The sequence below is a fragment of the Durio zibethinus genome, chromosome 4, assembly GCF_047325235.1.
Source record: "Durio zibethinus cultivar Kanyao isolate XHJ-2024 chromosome 4, ASM4732523v1, whole genome shotgun sequence".
Classification (NCBI taxonomy): domain Eukaryota; kingdom Viridiplantae; phylum Streptophyta; class Magnoliopsida; order Malvales; family Malvaceae; genus Durio; species Durio zibethinus.
The window spans coordinates 4,283-29,846 of NC_143165.1; the positions used below are offsets into that span (position 1 = coordinate 4,283).

The 25,564-nt window shown below is 27.0% G+C and overlaps 2 pseudogenes across 2 annotated transcripts; both read right to left on the reverse strand.

Annotated features, from left to right (window-relative positions):
* Positions 1-442: 442 nt before the first annotated feature.
* On the reverse strand, positions 443-3,685 carry LOC111287695 (putative disease resistance protein At1g61300 pseudogene; annotated as a pseudogene). The gene is made up of 2 exons (XR_016341314.1): positions 711-3,685; positions 443-613 (listed from the first exon to the last, which is right to left on the reverse strand). The product of XR_016341314.1 is annotated as a putative disease resistance protein At1g61300 pseudogene (transcript).
* A 9,798-nt stretch (positions 3,686-13,483) lies between these two features.
* Positions 13,484-16,834, reverse strand: LOC149518994 (disease resistance protein SUMM2 pseudogene; annotated as a pseudogene). Its single transcript, XR_016341315.1, has 2 exons — positions 13,925-16,834; positions 13,484-13,827 (listed from the first exon to the last, which is right to left on the reverse strand). The product of XR_016341315.1 is annotated as a disease resistance protein SUMM2 pseudogene (transcript).
* Between the last annotated feature and the right edge of the window lie 8,730 nt (positions 16,835-25,564).

A 25,564-nucleotide genomic window follows, 5' to 3' on the forward strand; every position in this document is an offset into this window, starting at 1 on the left:
TACCCTATAATAATGGATCCAGTAATTGATTCATATAGTTTTTTTTTTTAAATAATATTTACTAAATTTAAGATTTAAATTTTTATTTATTTATGTTTTGATATATAAAGATGTATCATTAATTAAATTAAAGATATAAATTTTACATAAATAAATTATTTTATTGAAAAATTTTAAAATAATTGAAATTTTATATTATATTATTATTTTATTTTAAAATAACATGATCGTACTATCGGAGTTTGATGGCATTCGTCCAACAAGGAATAGGAAAACAAAAGTAAATCTGTTTTAAAGACAAATAATCCCAAAGTCTACAACAGAAAAGCAACAATTTAACAAGGAATCCGAATAAGGAACGAGTAATTATAATCTATACCACAATGATCACCAACGACCTTATTTTCTGGTTCAGCAGCTACATTTGATGGGCACACAGACAAGCTTTAAAGTCTTTCTCAATCCGCTAAACAGGAAAAATCAGATCTTACTTAAATATACTCTCTACAAGCAACACAGTATTTTTAGCAAGCTTCATGATAAATTGACTGACGATAACTAAATTTCTTCAAAAACAGTCAAGCATTGGACGTAGACATTCCCCACAACAGTTCTGCGTAGTATTTTCAACCAAAGGAAGTTAGATATGACACAAGAAGTTCAAGACAACAGTAACAGAGATGGAGAAAGGTAAATGTAAGATTACTTACTAGCAATTTCTCGCCTTTCTTTAAGCTGCGATGAAACAAGGAAGAAAAGCATTTCTAGTAGATTCATCCTCCCATTGCAGCTCTTTCCACCACTTTTCCTTTCCTTTAATGCTGATTTTGTTTGCTTTTGCACCGTTAGAGCTAAGTGGAAGTCTCCTCAGCTTTGGGCAATTGAGAACTTTAATTTTCTTCATATATGGGAAGGGTAGTGCATTCCTGTAAATGCCCTTCAATTCTGGGAGATCATCTAAAGTAAGATATTCGAGTGACACAAATGGGGTTAAAGTTCCTACAAGCTCTGCCACCTGACTCAGTTTTACCTCACTGATTATTTCTTCCATTTCATTGCAGTCTGCTACTTTAACATTCCTCAGATTTGGAGCGAGAATAAGCCATGTTATGTCCCTCAATTTTGAGCATGTGGATATGTATACACGGTGAAGGCTTTGGAAGCAATGTTGGGTTGCAATCACAGAGGTTTGAATGTGGCTCTGTGCTTTTATCATTCTTCCTTCCCCTGCCCACTCCATCTTCACTTCTTCCAAACTTTCACATCGCCCAACTACTAGAGTATGTAGAGACTTGATATTCGCTAAAGATAAAATATTCAATTGCTTTGAGTCCCTCCAAATCTCAAGCGCAATTACTTCAGTGTAGTTGTGTGATCTTTCTGCATTCAAAAATCTATCAAGAGCAAAAGCACTTGTTATAGACAAGGACAATGCATTCAAGTGATACAAGCCCTGCAATTCTTCTAACAAGCATTCATTACTTTCGTCTACTGCCTCATCGAAAAGATAAGAGCCAATCATTCTCAATATTCGCAGCTTTGAGAAACTAGATATCAACCCTCTTGGGATTGTGATGTGACGTAATATGTTACTCAAGTTCAAACACTTCAGCTTTTGTAAAGCCATCAATTCAATTGGTAGCTCTCTTATTTTTGTACTTGATAGGTCGAGATATTCTAGAGATACCAATTTTGCGATCCCCACTGGCAATTCTGTTATACCATGACTTCCACTAAGGCTTAGAACTTTTAGGCCACACATAAATTGGAAGAAATCATTGTGAATCACCTTCAACTGACGATTATCGTCGAGAAACAAAGTTTGAAGATCGGGACAGTTAGGTGCTTCCGTTAGATTTTCAATCTCGTTTTTCATCAATGACAGTCTTTGCATACCTTTCCATCTTCCACCTTCTGGCATTTGAGTCAAATGATAACCTGCTTGCACAAAAAACTTCCATTTCTCTGCTTCACACGTACATGCTATCCACAAACTCATGTCACGAATCACATCATGCATTTTTATACCCCAATCATCTACTCCTTCCAGTAAACATGCATGAACGAGAGAACCAATGATGTGGTGTCCTTGATTTCGAGCTTGACTTATGGTGTCATGATCATCCAAAAATCCTTCCCCTATCCACAAATCTATCAGATATTCTTTATGAATTTGAAAATCTTCTGGGAACAAGCTACAATATAGAAGGCAAGATCGAACCAAGTCATTTGGCAAACTATCATAACTGAATTTTAGAAGAGGATATACCTCTTCGCCCATGTTTGGAAAAACGAAATTGGCTGATTTCTTCAAGACTTCAATTGTGTGTTTCCATTCCTCGGGTGTGTTCTTGCAAGCCATGGCACGACCGATGGTGATGAGTGCAAGAGGTAGTCCTCCACATTCTTTGGCCACTTCTTGAGCTAGCCCACGAATATTTGGATGACTATCAAAAACATCTTCACCAACATGTTCCTCAAACAATTTCCAAGCCTCTTCTTCGGGCAAACATTGTACTTGAATCTTCTTATGAGCTCTCATTTGGCCACACACCTCAGTAGAACGAGTTGTAAATATTAGTTTGGAACCATTTTCTTTAGTCGGGACAGGTATTCCTATCTTGGACAGGTCAACTCTTTCCCATGTATCATCTAACAATAATACAAATTTCTTTTCTCTCAAAATCCTGAAGATGTCTATAGCTTTCTCTTCGGGAGCTTTATCACTCCAATTTCCATTAAAAAGGCCAATCTTCTTTGCAATATCATCTTGGACCTTTCCAATATAAAATCCTTTAGACACCACAACCCAAATAACCACATCAAATCCACCAGATGAAACACCAATCTTGTTATTGATTTCAGTCAAGAGCCTAGTCTTGCCAACTCCCCCGACGCCATATAAGCCAATAATTCCCACATGCTTTTGTTCAAAGGCACTCCAGGCCTTATTGAACATGGATTCCAAGCCTACGACAGAGTCACTCGGTCTTTCAACCACCGGAGCTGCAGATGCCTCCGTAGCTACCACTTCAAAAGCTCCCTTCCCCTTTAGATCCTTAACATGACGTAGTCTTTTGGCCACTCTTTTGCTGAAATTGAGAGTAGACTTGCAATTCTTGGAACAACAGCCTCCCAAGCATATATTCTTGATTTCTTCAGGACCATCAATAAGCAGTGCATCAACTTCCTTTATCATAGTTTCTGCCCTTGAAAGCCATCCTCCAACTTCATCCAGCGGCCTCAAATTTTGTTGTACAGCGATGTTGACTTTCCTCATCAAATCATTCCTTCGCTCCTTTAATTCGTCCAGAGCTGTGTTCAAGTCAGCAAGGTTTTCTTGAAGATGGCATGCGTCGATTACTTGTCCAGCAACACAATCCCAGCAGCGGGAAATTATGGTATCACACGACAAAGAAATCGAGAAAACGTTCCCCATAGTTTTGCACAAGATTATAATTCTAACGACTAGAGAAGAAGACGAGTGTTTAACAACGAGAAGGAGAAAGAGCAATAAGAAACTTGAATCAACGGCTGTTGAATCAAAGGGTTTTTATTTTTGCTTGTCTCAGTCGACAAACAGGAGAAAGGAGCACAATCGCAGGCAAGCACAAAAGCAGTTAGATCAAGGACAACATGGGTAACTGAGAAATTAAATATTAATTTCTTAGTTAGTGGAATGGGAAATTTTATTCTAACTTTTGATCAAATTTATTGAAATTTCCATTTCATTCAAAATGGAACTGTGGAAGTCAAAGTGAGGATACTTCCTGTGATCTTCCTATGATGGCAAGCTGTGGTAAATATTCACTTTTCAATGAATTTAAATTTTAAAAAATATATAGTTTTTATTCTTGAGAACAATTAATTAAAATATTTAAAATGATTTTATTCAACATGCATATCAGTTTTTTCACTTTCTAATAATTGATACTAGAATTGGTAGAAAAAATGGTAGTTTGAAAACGGAAAAATATATTTTGGAGGCGAATAATTGATTAAAAAAAAAGTGGGCATTTTTTTTAAATAACGAAAAGACATATATATATAATTGATTTTATATTTTTATAATAATATTATTTTATTTTTTATAATTACTAATAATTGATTGAGTTGGTATTAATTTACTCAAAACCTCAAATTAAATAAAAATTTTATAATAATGTAGATACTAGAAAATTCCCGGCTACGCCTGGGTCACTCTTTTTTTTTTTTTTTTTGATGAAATATAAATCATTTAAATTTTTAATTTAATAATAAATATGTATGTTTTTCAAACAAAAATTTAAATTCACACATTCTCAAATAAAATAATAAGTAATTAGTAAAATATTTTATATTTTTTAATTATTTAAAATCATAATATTTTAATATAAAATAAAATTATGATTTAAATATAATTAATAGTATACATATGTGGTTTTAATTCATTTTGAATTTTTAAAAATTCCTTGAATTTAATTTTCAAGCTAGAAAAATATATAGGCATATACTATTTTCAATATATTCTCCATTAAATTATTTTTTATCTTAAGAATAATTTTGAAAAAAATATATCACTAAAAATTATCCGCTTCCAATTATTGAAAAATTTTATAATAATATCTTTTATCATCATCATCATCATCATCATCATCATCATCATCATCAATTTTCTATGTAAATGAATAAAATCATTAATCTTAAATTTAATATTAAAAATATACATATATAACACAACTTATATATGTAATAAATGGTAAAAAATATACTATACTATATTCCAAAACACCTTATTAATTTAACATTTGACAGAACTAAAAAGTTTAGATTTAATTAGGCTAAAATTGCTTAATCTTTACTTTCTTATATTTCTTTTTTAATTTTCTAAAATGTTACAATGTATAATAAAAGTGAACTAAACCCTTAGGTTTCGTCTTCCGTTCTTTCCTTTATTTCTCACCTTTAGTTGCCGCCCGCCAACCTTTCTCTTCTTTTGTTTTTTTTTTACTTATATTTTTAAACCCTTTAAGCTTATCCTTCCACTCATTTTCTCTTTTTTATTTCTTTTTTTTTAATCTTTCTAATCTACTTTTCATTTGTATCCTTTATTTGATGGTTGATTCTAGTGCATGGGTTTGGTGGGTGGTCCAAAGTGGCAGTAGGTAGAGGGAATAAGGTTTTTTTAGGTTTTATTCTGTTTTACCTGTACTATTATCTATAGAAAAGATCCTCTAACAAAACAAAACAGAACAAAATCAAAACATATCAACATAAGCTTTATACTAATCTTGTCAGGACAGAAAAATAACAATATAAAACTTTTCTAATTATTAGTTTTTAATTATTAATAATGTTGCTTAAAGCATTTTAAGGGATATGTATGTTTTCTTCCCTTTTATTCAATAATTGAATGATTATGCATTTGTGATTATCGTTGAGTTTTTATTCTAAAATTGATAGTTAAAAGACATATAGGTCAGAGAAAAATGTGTTTGATTTTGATTTTGAGTGGTTCTCCTTACCTTTGCTATGAAAACAAAGTGAATATTGAAAATTTTGTACTAATAAATTAATATGCATGAATATGAAATTTAGTTAAATTTATTTATATAATCACTTATAAAAAAAGAATTGGATAGATTTGAAATTCGAATCTCAATATCAACAATATCTTCCCTTATTCTCAAAAAAATAAAATAAAATAAGATGCATGGAAGGTTTGAAACTGTTAAAATTCGATTGCTTAAATTTGTTTAGCCACAAAAATATGACCCTTTTAATCACAAGCTCAAACTTGAGAAGACTAAGATTTAAGAATTTTCAAAGGTGACTCATTTTTCTCAGGTTGCCCCACTTTCACCGAAAATTGATGATTTTCCATGTAAATTCGTTTTCATTGGGTGCAAGTTTTAGCTTCGTAATTGATAAGTTTTCATTATCAATCAAAACAATGAAGCAATTTTCAAGATTTATTGCCGTTTTCATTACGCTTCATGGGACAAGGAAATCTATGTCTTGTGCCACAATCTCTGTTTGTTACATTCTTCTATAAATTACTCTAATCCATGGAATTTAATATGCCTTCTTAGGTCAAATAAGACCTCAATGCTATCTAATTATATCAATAAATATCTTACCAAAAAACTAAACACGTACAATGAGACCTTAGCTTAAAATCAAGGAGGAAATTTTTTAGTCTTGAGGTATTAAGTTCAGGTTTTATTATGTCTGGGTTTAATTTAATTTTATGTTGGATTTGTTTAATTATATTCTAATTTGTTGATTGATTATTCAATGATTTTTTTATATAAATATAATATTTAATTAATTATAATTTTAACTTCTTTTATTCTTGTAATTTCACTTGAAAAAAATTAAAAACGTAATCCATTAATAGCTAGCTAGCTTAATTAATTGATTTTCACCTCAATACTTGGTGGGAACTTAAAAATCGGTTTCTAGTTTATTGGAATTATTCAAAAAATTATTTTTAATTTGAATCATGTCGGTTATCTCTTGTTCATAATGTTTTTTGGTAAAAAAGAGATTGATAGAAAAATGGATTGTAAGGTTTTAAAATTTAGATATATTGAATGCTAAGTCTTAAAAATAACTATATGAATTAATTGAATTGAGCTTTAAATTTTTTAGTTCGTAATATCTTTGAATATGTATGAATACATGTACTTCTACGAGTGTGAGAAATAATGCCCTTTTAATATCATGTAAGATTAAATGACTTATTTACTTTTTTCAATCATAATTTATAATTTTATAAACTACTTTAAATTTCACAATCTTTAAATTAAGATTTATTGACCTTAATCTATGACAATGTAGGCAATTATTTTTGGTTGAAGAAAAAAAGTATTTGGAACCAATTTTAGGGTATTTTTGCAAACAATTACAGTCAGCATGCATGAATAATTTAGATAGTATAGTGAATTAGTAATGTAGAAAGAGAAGTTTTTGGCATTTTATAAGTTATATTAATCAACAAAGAAATAAAAACAACTTGTAATTTCAATATTGTCACCAAATTAATATTTGCTATTCTTATAAAGAAAAACTTACCCTAATGAGGAGGGAGCAACCAAGGACCTAATATATAAACAACGTAGGCCATTGGTTAGTTGAACAAGAAACCAGACATGGTTATTTTTGGATTAAATGTGGTGCTTATAATGGTTTAAATCGAAAGTCAAGAAAATGAATAATATTTTTCTGTTCCTTTATTGCTTTTCTGGATCAAACGAACTTAACTTTGACCATTATTTTTAATAAAATAATCAAATTAAAACTTTTTAAAAATAAAATTTTATAAATTTTGAATTTTAAAATTTTAAAATTTTGAAACATATAAAATATAAATATATATTTTAATAATAGTTCTAACTTAAATGAAGAGATCAATCTGATCAATTAATTAATCTTCATCCGATTCAATTTATGGATACTTTTGGAAACTATGCATATTGAATTCTTGATCTTGATATATGTTTAAGGGGGGTGGTGCGGGGTTCTTAAGTTAGACCAGATCAAACTAAGTCTAAGCTAGAGCATTGGCATTTAGATTGAATTTCTTGCACAAGACAAAAATCACATGTTGTCTACATAATCTCAATAGTGAACCTACCCTCACAAATCTAGAGGAGAAAATATAAAAAAATTGATAATAATAATAACAACGATAACATTTAGCACATGTTTAGCTTTATCATGAAAAGAAAATGCAACTTGTAACTAATTATGCACCAGCTTACATATAGGAATGGTAATGGGTTGGAGTATTCTTTGGCTATACTTGATTTTGACCCGTCCCTTTAATATTTTTGTTTATATTTGATTTAATATTAAAATATTATTTTTAATATTTAATTTAATTTGAAATTAATTTAATAATTTTAATTTGATATAATATTTATAAAATATTTATAATATAAATTATATTTTAATTATATATAAATATATTATTTTTATTAAGTTAATATTTTAAATTAAAATATTAAATAATAATTTTATTAATATAATAGAAATATAAGTATAAATTAAATAAATAATAAATTATTTTATATATGTCTGGGTTTGATCAAGGTAGTGCCACCAAAAACGTAATTTCAACCCGAACTCGACCCTAAAGAAAAAATCCAATCCAACCTTTGATTTCATAATAATCCGACCCTATTATAACAAAATAAGTCAAAATTCATCAAATATAAATTATTTTGTCATCTTTACTTACATATCATTATCTTTAATTTCATTCAAATTTTTTTGATTTTAAAATCAAAGAAAGATGAATTGTATAAAAAAAGAAAAAAAAAAGAAAATGGTACTATTAATTATTTAGAAAATAAATTATTAAAGACTATTTATTATAAGTTAAAATTTTATAATTGTAATTAAATTACATTAAAATTTCATGATGATTCTAATGAACTTGATAAAAGAGAAATTATTCATCCAATGTTAATAGAATTTTTAAATTTTAGAAACAAAATTAATAAAATAAAATATATCAAATATATTAAAAAATAACTATAAAAATATTATATATGAAAAAGAATTACTAAATAAAAAAATGAAAAGGTAAACTCAATAATTAAGCAAGTACTGAGAGAGTAGCACCGGCGGATCGCCGAGCAAAGCAAACAGGAAACTCCAAAGAGTTAACAGACAAATATCATAACCGTGTGGGTCCCTTACGACCTTTTGACTAAACCCTCGTGGACTTTGTGGTTTACGGTCGCCAATCCCTTAACATTTTACCCCACTCTTTTTACAGTGTTCGTGATTCTCACGTCCGTATGTGTGCAAGCCACTTGTAGGTAATCGATGGGAGAGTGAGATTAAGCGAGTGAGAGAAACAGAGATTGTTGATTCAAGAAGAAATATGATTGCAGACAAGGGTAGGACCCACCCGAATGCAGAAACTGCTCCGACAACGATTTCCCGCCAAATTAGAAAACTCAACAGAAAAACAGAAAAATTAATGCTTTGGTTCCTCAACAATAGTCCTGTTTTTAAAATGATGATTAAATTATTAAAATTTTTTTATTTATGATTAAAGTTTAAGTAAAGAATTTTGTTTTATCACCCAACCATTATACTTTAATGCGATGCTAGCGTGATAATGACAAGTTAATTCTCAAATATTATGTGATATCATGTTAAAAATTTTAATTTATTTAAATTTATAATATCACGTCAATAATAACATATGAGATATCAAATGACGTAATAATTAATATATTAATATTAAATCAACATGTTATTAGAGACGACGGTTGATGTAGCAATAATAACGTGATAATAATGACATATTAGACTAATTATCAACAATGTCACATGATATATCAAATGATATCTAATATCACATGACATCTACTATTTACGTAGCAATATTATATCAATATGTTATTAAAGATTAATAGTTGGATAAGAAAAAAAAATCATTTAAATTTTAGTGATTAAATTAAAAATTTTAATAATTTAGTAACTATTTAAAAAAAAAAACTACTTTACCCAAAATATTAATACTTCTTAAAAAAATAAATTAATTTTAAATGTTTCTTAAGAAAAAAATTTCATAATTACTAATATAAATATAAAAAGGAAGAATGATCAACTTACATAGTATAAAAATTTTTTAATATTACACATTTTCTAACCCTCGATTTTAATTAATTCAAAGGATAAGAAAGAAAAGTAAAAAAATAACAATTTAATCCCATCTCTTGAATTTTTTTTAAATTAATGTTTAAAAAATATATAAAATTAAAAAAAATATTACACTATCTAAGTTGATCCCTTCTCAAATAAAAAATATTATTATAAATAAATTTCTAGACTAGAAACGTTTGCTTATATTTTAAGAGGGATATACATTCAATGTTTAATATTGAAAATTTTTAATTTAAAAATCTCATATTTAAATCTTAAAATTGAAAAGATGAAACTTATGAAGTAAAAAGTAGGTTTATATTATACATAGTCCAAAATTTCAATTCTCTTTGTTCAATTAAATCAAAATCCTTTGACTAATTAGTAATTCATCCCATAGCTGCTTAATTTTGTTATTCATCCCATTTTAAACCTTTATTAGGATCTTTCAAAATTTGTTAAGTATGTAGATAAATTAAAAATAAATAAATAAAACATTTGATTTAATGATAAGTATATATATTTTGCTCAAAGAGTATGAATTCAATTTTTTTGAAATAAAATAAAAGAATTAAAATTTTAAAATTTTCTTCCATAATCCAACTTATATGAATAGGAGTTAATTACAATTTTTTATCTAAACTTTGATAATTATATAAATTGGTACTTAAATAGATAAAATATCTAATTTACACTTAAAACTTTCAAATAATGTATTATTTTAATCTAAATTTTAATATTGTTAATTTTACTAGCCTATATGATATGTAACTATTATAATTTTATTATATGTATGTTTTTTATTAAATAAAAATATTAAATATTTTGTAAAAATATTTTACAGATACCACATGATAAATAATAATTGACCTATCCTAAATAATTTTTATGGTTTAAGTAAAATATATTTTTTAGATCTTTTTTATTAAAAAAAACATGTTGACAATATGTATAGTAAATACATAATTCGAAAATATTTGTCAAATGCTATGTATATAAGTTAATATAGTTAACAGATTAGAGTTGGGATTAAAATACTATATAATTTGAAAGTTAATGGTACAAATTATACATTTTATGAAGTTCAAGGAATAAATTGTACATTTTATTTTTTAGATATCAATTTATATAATTTTTTTTTCTAAAATTCATGCACCAAAAGTGTAATTAATTTTATAAATAAATATATCACAAAAATTCATTTAAACTTTTTATTTTTTTATTTGAAGTTTTCGTTAGCTTCGGGATACTGATTATGCTAGGAGAGATTCACCTCTATGTATATCAACCAATTTCACATATTTTAACTCATTGAAAACATTCAAGCACAGTGCAAAAAGATGGAAATATATACCAACTAAAGCCTGGGTTTAAGTTTTGATGTTGTACTTTGGATGTTTGATTAACAATTTTTCATTGAGGCCAATGGGACATTGTGGTTTGCATAAAGCATTTCAATCTTTTTATTTATTTATTTATTTTAATGAAAAATTCAAGAAAAGAAAGGTTTGATCTTCAAATTTTAAATTTTATTTTTCTTTAAAATAATAGATAATAACGCTAATTTAATTGATTTTTATATATGTGATATTTTATTAATATTATGGATCATATCATGTGTACACCACATAAAATCATCAATATCCTTTTTAGTGTTAATTTAAAATGTATTTTTTAACAGAAGTAATAAAAATCTCGTTCAAAATTGATCAATTGTTAGATGTCGCGTAAAATTTACATGAAGATTTCACAAAATATTTAGCATTTGTCTTTAACACATGCTATGCTCATGACATGATTAAAGTGGTCATATGTTGAAGAAAAAAAATATTGAATTTCAAATACCCTAAATTTTTCTTTAGGTTTTAGATGTAGAGGGATTTATGTTCTGGTCAAATAGCAAGATTTTCTCTTTATTTTGTGAATTTCATTTACAAAATTTAATTAATTTTGGTGGGATTGTTTAGAAAATTGGAAAACTGAAAGTAATTTTTCAAAGAATTATTAATATGGTGAAAACATGAAATTCCTAAATTTAAACCTTGAAAGTCTAGTGGCCGAAATCCTTTACATCTCAATTACAGAACTCAGAAGCAAGTGTAAATGTGATTATGAGTTCTTTATTTTTGTTTTTCCCTTATTTGTTTTGTCCATTTTGTTTGGCATTTGATATCACTTTGATTGTTGCCATCTGGTAATACTCAAAAGCTATAAGCTTCTCCTAGGTAGGATATGAAAAAAAAAAAAAAAAAAACAAAAGTAGTACAATTTAAAATTTTGATAAAAATTATATATAAAATTTAATAAAAATAAAAAAATTTATTTTATATTTGACATGTAAATACGAATTTTGATATGATAATTATTTTATTTTACATTTATTTGACATGAAATAATAAATGAAGATAGACACATTAATTTACAAGTAGTAGGATCCCTCATTCTTCAAGGTTAGAATCTTCACTCTTCCTTTATATCTCCATGTATGTACCTAAAAAAAATAGAAAATAACCCATTGCGCAATTTTACTACATTTTTTCGGGGCTTTGATTCTTTATGAAATTAATCTTGGGTAGAGATCAAGAATTTCAATGTCAAATATTGCAACAACATTAGTAAAGAGATGGATCCAAAGTTTAGCTGAATTAGTTCATATAATTAAATTTAAAAGATGACATCCAATAAATTTAAATTTTGAATTTTAATATTTATAACTTCATTTGTTATTTTTAAGTTACGATCTCTTAGGTATTATAAAAATATATTGCTAAATACTATTCAGAGTTAATGAACTTGCTAATCTATATTACTAATTGGTTTTACCGTAACATACTAGTATATAAATATACACATCTAGTCTACAACAAAAACTAGCATTTGCTCTCAAGATGAAGTCTTAAGTTGTAATCAATAGGATTTTTTTAGGACAATTTTTTTATCCTTTCAAACTATAAAAAAAGGGGGAATCAACAAGCAAAAAATCTTGCATTTGTAATGTATATGCTTGAATTGGGCTACATGATCTGTGGTTTTTTTGTTAGACCATTTTAGAACATCAAGAAGGAAGCAATATAATTCTGTCACGAGAGAAACAGAATAATATCAAACTTTTCTAATTATTAATTTTTAATTATTAATAATGATGCTTAAAGCATTTTTAGGGATACGTATGTTTTCTTCCTTTTTATTCAATAATTTAATCTTTTTTAAAATGAATTATTTGATTAACGGCATCTTATCACCATTATTTTAAGTATTATAGAAAAGAACAAAGGAGGCAGGTTCGGTTTGTTGTCGATTGCGAAAAAGCGTGTGCCTTGGCAATGACCTTCCATCTTCATGAAGCGTTTTTGAGCTCTCAAAAGGAAGGTGTTGACCCCTTTGAATTTAGTTAACCAACTACATTAAATCATTTATTTATGTGTTTTTTTTTTTATTTTATAAAACAAAATGGATTAAGAGCCTATGGACTCTGATCATTTTATAAATAAATAAATAAATTCAAAAAATAAATTTTTATTTAATTTTTAGATATTATTTTGATAGTAACAGAACATTATAATAATTGATTCAATAATTTGTTTATATAATTATTTTAAAAAAATAATATTTAGTAGTTTTATATTTAAATTTTTTTTTGTTTATATTTTGATATATATAGAAATATATTATTAATTAGATTAAATATATAAATTTTTCTTTCATAAATTATATTGTTAAAAAATTTTAAATGATTAACAAAGAAAATTTCGTATTCCCTTAGAATTTTAGTTTAAAATAATATGATCATACTATACCTTAGATTGAGAGTGTGACAACATTCATTCAAGAAAAAAAATAGGTAAACAAAAGTAAATATGTTTTAAAGACAAATAATCCCAAGGTCTACAACAGAAAAGCAACACTTTAACAAGGAATCCGAATAAGGAACGAGTAATTATAATCTAGACCACAATGATTACGAACGACCTTATTTTCTGGCTCAGCAGCTACATTTGTTGGGGCACACAGACGAGCTTTAGAGTCTTTCTTAGTCCGCTAAAAAGGAAAAATCAGATCTTCTTAAAATTACTCTCTACAAGCAACAGTATGTTTAGCAAGCTTCATGATAAATTGGCTGACGATAACTAAATTTCTTCAAAAACAGTGAAGCATTGGACGTAGACATTCCCCACAACAGTTCTGCGTAGTATTTTCAACCAAAGCAAGTTATATATGACACAAGAAGTTCAAGACAACAGTAACAGAGATGGAGAAAGGTAAATGTAAGATTACTTACTTGCAATTTCATGCCTTTCTTTAAATTGCGATGAAACAAGGAAGAAAAGCATTTCTAGTAGATTCATCCTCCCATTGCAGCTCTTTCCACCACTTTTCCTTTCCTTCAATGCTGATTTTGTTTGCTTTTGCACTGTTAGAGTTTAGCGGAAGTCTCCTCAGCATTGGGCAATTGCCAACTTTAATTTTCTTGATACATGGGAAGGGTAGTGCATTCCTGTAAATGCCCTTCAATTTTGGGAGAAAACCTAAAGTAAGATATTCGAGTGACACAAATGGGGTTAAAGTTCCTACAAGCCCTGCCACCTGACTCAGTTTTACCTCACTGATTATTTCTTCCATTTCATTGCAGTCTACTACATCAACAGTCCTCAGATTTGGAGCGAGAATAAGCCATGTTATGTCCCTCAATTTTAAGCATCCGTATATGTATACATGGTGAAGGCTTTGGAAGCAATGTTGGGTTGCAATGACAGAGGTTTGAATGTGGCTCTGTGCTTTTATCATTCTTCCTTCCCCTGCCCACTCCATCTTCACTTCTTCCAAACTTCGACATCCCCGAACTGCTAGAGTATGTAGAGACTTGATATTCGCTAAAGATAAAATATTCAATTGCTTTGAGCCGTTCAAAATCTCGAGCCCAATTTCTTCAGTGTAGCTGTGTGATCTTTCTGCATTCAAATATCTATCAAGAGCAAATGCACTTGTTATAGACAAGGACAATGCATTCAAGTGATTCAAGCACTGCAATTCTTCTAACAAGCATTCATGGCTTTCTTCTACTGCCTCATCGGAAAGATAAGAGCCAATCATTCTCAATACTCGCAGCTTTGAGAAACTAGATATCAACCCTCTTGGGATTGTGATGCCACAGTATATGTAACTCAAGTTCAAACACTTCAGCTTTTGTAAAGCCTTCAATTCAATTGGTAGCTCTCTTATATTTGTAGATGATAGGTCGAGATATTCTAGAGATACCAATTTTGCAATCCCCACTGGCAATTCTGTTATACCAAGACTTCCTCTAAGGCTTAGAACTTTTAGGCCACACATATATTGGAAGAAATCATTGTGAATCACCTTCAACTGAGGATTATTGTTGAGAAACAAAGTTTGAAGATCGGAACAGTTAGGTGCTTCTGTTAGATTTTCAATCTCGTTTCTCATCAATGACATTCTTCGCATACCTTTCCATCTTCCACCCTCTGGCATTTGAGTCAAATGATAACCTGCTTGCACAAAAAACCTCCATTTCTCTGCTTCACACGTACATGCTATCCACAAACTCATGTCACGAATCACATCATGCATTTTTATATACCAATCATCTACTCCTTCCAGTAAACATGCATGAATGAGAGAACCAATGATATGGTGTCCTTGATTTTGAGCTTGACTGTCATGTTCATCCAAAAATCCTTCTCCTATCCACAAATCTATCAGCGATTCTTTAAGAATTCGAAAATCTTCCGGGAACAAGCTACAATATAGGAGGCAAGTTCGAACCATGTCATTTGGCAAACTATCATAACTGAATTTTAGAAGAGGATATACCTCTTCGCCCATGTTTGGAAAAACAAAATTGGCTGATTTCTTCAAGACTTCAATTGTGTATTTCCATTCCTCGGGTGTGTTCTTGCAAGCCATGGCACGACCGATAGTGATGAGTGCAAGCGGTAATCCTCCACATTCTTTGGCCACTTCTTGAGCTAGCCCACGAATATTTGGATGACTATCAAAGACATCTTTACCAACATGTTCCTCAAACAATTTCCAAGCCTCTTCTTCAGGCAAACATTGCACTTGAATCTTCTCATGAGCTCTCATTTGGCCACAGACCGCAGTAGAACGAGTTGTAAAAATTAGTTTGGAACCATTTTCTTTAGTCGGGACAGGTATTCCTATCTTGGACAGGTCAACTCTTTCCCATATATCATCTAACAATAATACAAATTTCTTTTCTCCCAAAATCCCGTAGATGTCTGTAGCTTTCTCTTCGGGAGCTTTATCATTCCAATTTCCATTAAAAAGGCCAATCCTCTTTGCAATATCATCTTGGACCTTTCCAACATAAAATCCTTTAGACACCACAACCCAAATAACCACATCAAATCCACCTGATGAAACACCAATCTTGTTATTGATTTCAGTCAAGAGCCTAGTCTTGCCAACTCCCCCAACGCCATATAAGCCAATAATTCCCACATGCTTTTGTTCAAAGGCACTCCAGACCTTATTAAACATGGATTCCAAGCCTACGGCAGAGTCGCTCGGTCTTGGAACCACCGGAGCTGCAGGTGCCTCCGTAGCTACCACTTCAAAAGCTCCCTTTCCCTTTAGATCCTTAACATCACGTACGCTTTTGGCCACTCTTTTGCTGAAATTGAGGGTAGACTTGTAATTCTTGGAACAACAGCCTCCCATGCATAAATTCTTGATTTCTTCAGGACCATCAATAAGCAGTTCATCAACTTCATGTATCATAGTTTCTGCCCTTGAAAGCCATCCTCCAACTTCATCCAGCGGCCTCAATTTTTGTTGTACAGCGATGTCGACTTTCCTCATCACATCATTCCTTCGCTCCTTTAATTCGTCCAGAGCTGTGTTCAAGTCAGCAAGGTTTTCTTGAAGATGGCAGGCGTAGATTACTTGTCCAGCAACACAATCCCAGCAGCGGGAAATTATGGTATCACACGACAAAGAAATAGAGCAAACGTTCCCCATAGTTTTGCACAAGATTCTAATTCTAATAACTAGAGAAGAAGACGAGTGTTTAACAACGAGAGGGAGAAAGAGCAATAAGAAACTTAAATCAAAGGCTGTTGAATCAAAGAGTTTTTATTTTTGCTAGTCTCAGACAACAACAGGAGAAAGGAGCACCATAGCAGGCAAGCACAAAAGCGTATAGATCAAGAACAACATGGGTAACTGAGTAATTAAATATTAATTTCTTAGTTAGTGGAATGGGAAATTTTAGCCAAACTTATTGAAATTTCCATTTCATTCAAAGTGGAACTGTGGAAGTCAACGTGAGGATATTTCCTCTGGTCTTCCTGGCAAGTTGTGGTAAATATTCACTTTTCAATGAATTTAAATTTTAAAATATTTTTATTTTAACTCTTGACAGCAATAAATTTAATATATTTCAAATGATTTTATTCAAAATACATATCAGTTTTTTCACTTTCTAATAATTGATACTAGAATTGGTAGAAAAAAAATGGTATTTGAAAAGAGAAAAATATATTTTGGAAGCGAATAATTGATAAAAAAAAGTGGGCTTTTTTTTAAATAACGAAAAGACACATATATCATTGATTTTATATTTTTATAATAATTTTATTTTATTTTTTATAATTACTAATAATTGATTGGATTGGTATTAATTTACTCATGACCTCAATTTTAATAAAAATTTTATAATAATATAGATATTAGAAAATTCCCCGACTACGCCCGGGTCACTCATTTTTTTTTTTGATGAAATATAAATCATTTAAAATTTTAATTTAATAATAAATATATATGCTTTTTATACAAAAAATTAAATTCACACATTCTCAAATAAAATAATAATTAATTAGTAAAATATTTTATAATTTTTAATTATTGAAAATCATAATATTTTAATATAAAATAAAATTTTGATTTAAATATAATTAATAGTATACATATGTGATTTTAATTTATTTTGAATTTTTAATAATTACTTGAATTTAATTTTCAAGCTAGAAAAATATATATGCATATATTATTTTCAAAATATTCTCCATTAAATCATTTTTTATCTTAAGAGTAATTTTGAAAAAAAAATCAATAAAAATTATCCGCTTCCAATTATTGAAAAATTTTATAATAATATCTTTTATTATTATTATTATTATTATCAATTTTCTATGTAAATGAATATAATCATTAATCGTAAATTTAACATTAAAATATACATATATAACACAATTTATATATGTAATAAATGGTAAAAAGTAAACTATACAATATTCCCAAACACCTTATTAATTTAACATTTGACAGAACTAAAAAATTTAGGTTTAATTGGGCTAAAATTACTTAATCTTTACTTTCTCATATTTCTTTTTTAATTTTCTAAAATGTTACAATTTATTCTAATATAATAAAAGCGAACTAAACCCTTAGGGTTCGTATTCCTTTCTTTTCCTTATTTCTCACCTTTAGTCGTCGCCCACCAGTCTTTCTTTTCTTTTGTTTTTTTTAACTTCTATTTTTAAATCCTTTAAACTCATCCTTCCTCTCACTTTTTCTTTTTTATTTCTCCACCCTCCAACAAAAAAACAGAAAAAAACATATCAACATAATCTTTATGCTAATCTTGTCAGGAGAGAAAAAAATAATATAAAACTTTTCTAATTATTAGTTTTTAATTATTAATAGTGAATCTTAAAGCATTTTAAGGGATAGGTATGTTTTCTTCCCTTTTATTCAATAATTTAATTTTTTTTAAATAATTATTTTATTAATGGCATCTTATCACCGTTATTTTAACTATTATAGAAAAGAACAAAGGAGGTAGGTTTGGTTTGTTTTCCTCTGCAAAAAAGCTTGTGCCTTGACAATGATCTCCCACGAGCGTTTTGGAGCTCTCAAAAGCAACGTGTGGACCCTATCTAACTTCTGAATTTGTTTAACAAATTACGTTAAATCATTTATATATTGGTTTCTTTTTATTTTATAAAATGAAATTTTATTAGGATCATTTTATAAATAAATAAATTTAAAAAATAAAATGTTGATTCAATTTTTAGATATTAATAAGATAGTAGCATACATATAATAATTGATCCAGTAATTAATTTATATAATTATTTTTAAAATATGATACTTAATAAATTTAACGTTTAAATCTTAATATCATACTAAAGATGAAAAAAAAAAACCAAAAACTAAATCAAAATCTTAGTGCTCGATTTGGATCAATTTTATTATTTGGTTCAAATTAAATTCGAATATTAAATATATATATTAATTTCGAATTAAAAAATAAAAAAAAATAAATTGCATCAAATTTTATATTTTTATTAACTTATTTATTTTAAATTTTTATAAAATAAAAATACTAAATCTATTTAAATATATTAAAAATCATATTAGAATAATATATAAAAACAAATAAATTAAATTTAAAAAATTGATGAATTGAATCAAATCGGTATAACTCGATTTGGATCAGATTGTACAGAAACTCGATTTGAATTCTAATTGATTTTTAAAAATTTATAATTTTATATATTACTAAAAAAAAAAACAAACTAAATACAATATAATTCAAACCATTATTATCTTTGCATCATACATCACTTCTTTTATCTTTATACTGTAGCTTCTTTTATATAAAAAAAAATCACGTTTAAATGACACCATGATTTTTTTATGAAAATTATATTTACAAGTAAAAATTACAATAATTACTAACTAATTGTAATATACATCATAAAATGCATTTAAGAAAAAAAAATTAATGAACAAACTAACGAAAATCAACATTATAAAATTTTTCAAGTTGAAGTGGAATCTAAAAGTTTTAGGGACTCCCTTTTTTTCATTGAGATAATGGGTCGTGGGTATCAACTCAACCAAGAATTGTTTAAATTGAATGATTATGCATTTGTGATTATCGTTGAGTTTTTATTCTAAAATTGATAGTTAAAAGACATATAGGTTAGAGAAAAATGTGTTTGATTTTGATTTTGAGTGGTTCTCCTTACCTTTGCTATGAAAACAAAGTGAATATTGAAAATTTTGTACCAATAAATTAATATACATGAATATGAAATTTAGTTCAATTTATTTATATAATCACTTATAAGAAAAGAATCTAATAGATTTGAAATTCGAATCTTAATTTCAACAATATCTTCCCTTATTCTCAAAAAAATAAAATAAAATAGGATGCATGGAAGGTTTGAAACTGTCAAAATTCGATTGCTTAAATTTGTTTAGCCACAAAAATATGACCCTTTTAATCACAAGCTCAAACTTGAGAAGACTAAGATTTAAGAATTTTCAAAGGTGACTCATTTTCTCAGGTTGCCCCACTTTCACCGAAAATTGATGATTTTCCATGTAAATTCGTTTTCATTGGGTGCAAGTTTTAGCTTCGTAATTGATAAGTTTTCATTATCAATCAAAACAATGAAGCAATTTTCAAGATTTATTGACGTTTTCATTACGCTTCATGGGACAAGGAAATCCATGTCTTGGGCCACAATCTTTGTTTTTTACATTCTTCTATAAATTACTCTAATCCATAGAATTTAATATGCCTTCTTAGGTAAAATAAGACCTCAATGCTATCTAATTATATCAATAAATATCTTACCAAAAAACTAAACACGTACAACGAGACCTTAGCTTAATATCAAGGAGGAAATCTTTGAGTCTTGAGGTATTAAGTTCAAGTTTTATTATGTCTGGGTTTAATTTAATTTTATGTTGGATTTGTTTAATTATATTCTAATTTGTTGATTGATTATTCAATGATTTTTTATATAAATATAATATTTAATTAATTATAATTTTGACTTCTTTTATTCTCGTAATTTCATTTGAAACAAATTAAAAACGTAATCCATTAATAGCTAGCTAGCTTAATTAATTGATTTTCACCTCAATGCTTAGTGGGAACTTAAAAATCGGTTTCTACTTTATTGGAATTATTCACAAAATGATTTTTAATTTGAATCATGTCAATTATCTCTTGTTCATAATATTTTTTGGTAAAAAAGAGATTGATAGAAAAATGGATTGTAAGGTTTTAAAATTTAGATATATTGAATGCTAAGTGTTAAAAATAATTATATGAATTAATTGAGTTGAGCTCTAAATTTTTTAGTTCGTAATATCTTGAATATGTATTAATGCATGTACTTTTACGAGTGTGAGAAATAATGCCCTTTTAATATCATGTAAGATTAAATGACTTATTTACTTCTTTCAATCGTAATTTATAATTTTATAAACTACTTTAAATTTCACAATCTTTAAATTAAGATTTATTGACCTTAATCTATGACAAAGTAGGCAATTATCTCTTTGGTTGAAGAAAAAAAGTATTTGGAACCAATTTTAGGATATTTTAGCAAACAATTACTGTCAGCATGCATGAATAATTTAGATAGTATAGTGAATTAGTAATGTAGAAAGAGAAGTTTTTGGCATTTTATAAGTTATATTAATCAACAAAGAAATAAAAACAACTTGTAATTTCAATATTGTCACCAAATTAATATTTGTTATTCTTATAAAGAAAAACTTACCCTAATGAGGAGGGAGCAACCAAGGACCTAATATATAAACAACGTAGGCCATTGGTTAGTTGAACAAGAAACCAGACATGGTTATTTTTGGATGGTTTAAATCGAAAGTCAAGAAAATGAATAATATTTTTCTGTTCCTTTATTGCTTTTCTGGATCAAACGAACTTAACTTTGACCATTATTTTTAATAAAATAATCAAATTAAAACTTTTTAAAAATAAAATTTTATAAATTTTGAATTTTAAAATTTTAAAATTTTAAAATTTTGAAACATATAAAATATAAATATATATTTTAATAATAGTTCTAACTTAAATGAAGAGATCAATCTGATCAATTAATTAATCTTCATCCGATTCAATTTATGGATACTTTTGGAAACTATGCATATTGAATTCTTGATCTTGATATATGTTTAAGGGGGGTGGTGTGGGGTTCTTAAGTTAGACCAGATCAAACTAAGTCTAAGCTAGAGCATTGGCATTTAGATTGAATTTCTTGCACAAGACAAAAATCACATGTTGTCTACATAATCTCAATAGTGAACCTACCTCACAAATCTAGAGGAGAAAATATAAAAAAAAAAATGATAATAATAATAACAACGATAACATTTAGCACATGTTTAGCTTTATCATGAAAAGAAAATGCAACTTGTAACTAATTATGCACCAGCTTACATATAGGAATGGTAATGGGTTGGAGTATTCTTTTGCTATACTTGATTTTGACCCGTCCCTTTAATATTTTTGTTTATATTTGATTTAATATTAAAATATTATTTTTAATATTTAATTTAATTTGAAATTAATTTAATAATTTTAATTTGATATAATATTTATAAAATATTTTTAATATAAATTATATTTTAATTATATACAAAAATATCTTTTTTATTAAGTTAATATTTTAAATTAAAATATTAAATAATAATTTTATTAATATAATATATATAAATATAAAATTAAAAAATAATAAAATATTATATGTATATATATAGGTTTGATCAGTAGTGCCACCAAAAACCCAATTTTGACCCAAACTTGACCCAATTTTTGATTTCAAATAAATCCAATCCTATCATAACAAAATAGGTAAGAATTCATCGAGTATAAATTATCTTATCATCTTTATTTATGTATCATTATCTTTAATTTTATTCAAATTTTCTTGATTTTAAGATTAAAAAAAGATAAATTGTATAAAAAAAGAAAAAAAGAAATGGTACTATTAATTATTTAGAAAATAAATTATTAAAGACTATTTATTATAAGTTAAAATTTTATAATTGTAATTAAATTACATTAAAATTTCATAATGATTCTAATGAAATCGATAAAAGAGAAATTATTCATCCACTGTTAATAGAATTTTTAAATTTTACAAACAAAATTAATAAAATAAAATATATCAAATATATTAAAAATATAAAATTAATTATAAAAATATTATATATGAAAAAGAATTACTAAATAAAAAAATGAAAAGGCAAACTCAATAATTAAGCAAGTACTGAGAGGGTAGCACCGGATGGATCGCCGAGCAAAGCAAACAGGACGAGGATCAAACTTCAAAGAGTTAACAGGCAAATATCATAACCGTGTGGGTTCCTCACTTTCTTTTGACTAAATCTCGTGGACTTTTTGGCTCATGGTCGCAATCCCTTAACATTTTACCCCATTCTTTCTACAGTGGTCGTGATCTCACGTCCGTATATTTGCAAGCCACGTGTGGACAATCGGTGGGGGAGTGAGTTAAGCGAGTGAGAGAAACATAGATTGTTGATTTAGGAAGAAATGTGATTGCAGACAAGGGTGGAACCCACCCGAATGCAGAAACTTCTCCGAAAACGATTTCCCGCCAAATTAGAAACTCAACAGAAAAACAGAAAATTTAATACTTTGGTCCCTCGACAATAGGTCTGTTTTTAAAATGATAATTAAACTATTAAAATTTTTTGTTTAATCATTATAGTTTGAATAAAATTTTGTTGTTTTATCACTCAACCATTATATTTTAATAAGATATTGTGTGATAATTACATGTTAATTTTGGGATGTCATGTGCTATTATCACATTCAAAAAATTTATTTTTTTTAAATTTATAATATTACGTTGACGATAACATATAATATATCAAATAATATGATAATTAATATATCAATGCCAAGTTAACACATTTTAAGAAACTATGATTAACATGGTAACAATGATGCAGACTGATATCAACAATGATATGATAATATCACATAATATTTACTATTGATGCAGCAATGTCTTGTCAATATTTTTGTTGAGATTAACGATTGAAAAATAAAAATAAAAACATTAATTTAAATTTTAGTAATTAAATTAAAAATTTTAATAATTTGTTGACTATTTAAAAAAATTACTTTACCTAAAATATTAATACTCCTTAAAAAAATAAATTAGTTTTAAATGTTTCTTAAGAAAAAAGGTTCACAATTACCAATATAAATATATAAAAAAAAAGAAGGATCAACTTATATAGTATAAAATTTTTTTAATATTATAAATTTTCTAGCTCTTGATTTTAATAAATTCAAAAGATGAGAAAGACAAAAATAAAAAATAAAAAATAATTTAATCTCATCTCTTGAATTTTTTGAAATTAATGGTTAAAAATATATAAAATTAAAAAAAATATTACATTGTCTCAGTTGATCCATCCTCAAATAAAAAATACTACTATAAAAAAATTTATAGACTAGAAACATTTGCTTATATTTTAAGAGGGATATACATTCAATTTTAATATTGAAAAAAATTAATTTAAAAATCTCAAATTAAAATATTAAAATTGAAAAGATGAAACTTATGAAGTAAAAAGTAAGTTTATATTATACATAGTCCAAAATTTCAATTCTCTTTGTTCAATTAAATCAAAATCCTTTTATTAATTAGTAATTCATCCCATAGCTACTCAATTGTGTTATTCATCCCATTTTAAACCTTTAATAGGATCTTTCAAATTTTGTTAAGTATGTAGATAAATTAAAAGTAAATAAATAAATAAAATATTTGATTTAATGATAAGTGTATATATTTTGTTCAAAGAGGATGAATTCAATTTTTTTCAAATAAAATAAAAGAATTAAAATTCTAAACTTTTCTTCCATAATCTAACTTATATGAATAAGAGTTAATTACAAATTTTTATCTAAATTTGACAAATATATAAATTGGTACTTAAATAAAGAAAATATATAATTTGCACTCAAAACTTTCCATAATGTATTATTTTAATCAAAATTTTAATATTGTTAATTTAACTAGCCTATATGATATGTAACTATTATAATTTTATCATATGTATATGATTTACTAAATAAAAGTGTTAAATATATTGTAAAAATATTATGTAGATACCACATGATAAATAATAATTGACCTATCCTAAATAATTTTTATGGTTTAAGTAAAATATATTTTTTAGATCTTTTTTATTAAGAAAACATGTTGACAATATGTATAGTAAATACATAATTCGAAAATATTTGTCAAATGCTATGTATATAAGTTAATATAGTTAACAGATTAGAGTTGGGATTAAAATACTATATAATTTGAAAGTTAATGGTACAAATTATACATTTTATGAAGTTCAAGGAGCAAATTATATATTTTATTTTTTAGATGCCAATTTATATAATTTTTTTTTCTAAAATTCATGCGCCAAAAGTGTAATTAATTTTATAAATAAATATATCACAAAAATTCATTGAACTTTTTATTTTTTTATTTGAAGTTTTCATTAGCTTTGGGATACTAATTATGCTAGGAGAGATTCACCTCTATGTATATCAGCTAATTTCACATATTTTAACTCATTGAAAACTTTCAAGCACAGTGCAAAAAGATGGAAATATATACCAACTAAAGCCTGGGTTTAAGTTTTGATGTTGTACTTTGGATGTTTGATTAACAATTTTTCATTGAGGCTAACGGGACATTGTGGTTTGCAAAAAGCATTTCTATCTTTTTATTTATTTATTTTTTTCAATGAAAAATTCAAGAAAAGAAAGGTTTGAACTTCGAATTTTAAATTTTATTTTTCTTTAAAATAATAGATAATAACGCTAATTTAATTGACTTTTATATATGTGATATTTGATTAATATTATGGATCATATCATATGTACACCACATAAAATCATCAATATCCTTTTTAGTGTTAATTTAAAATGTATTTTTTAACAGAAGTAATAAAATTCTCGTTCAAAATTGATCAATTGTTAGATGTCACGTAAAATTTACATGAAGATTTCACAAAATATTTAGCGTTTTTCTTTAACACATGCTATGCTCATGACATGATTAAAGTGGTC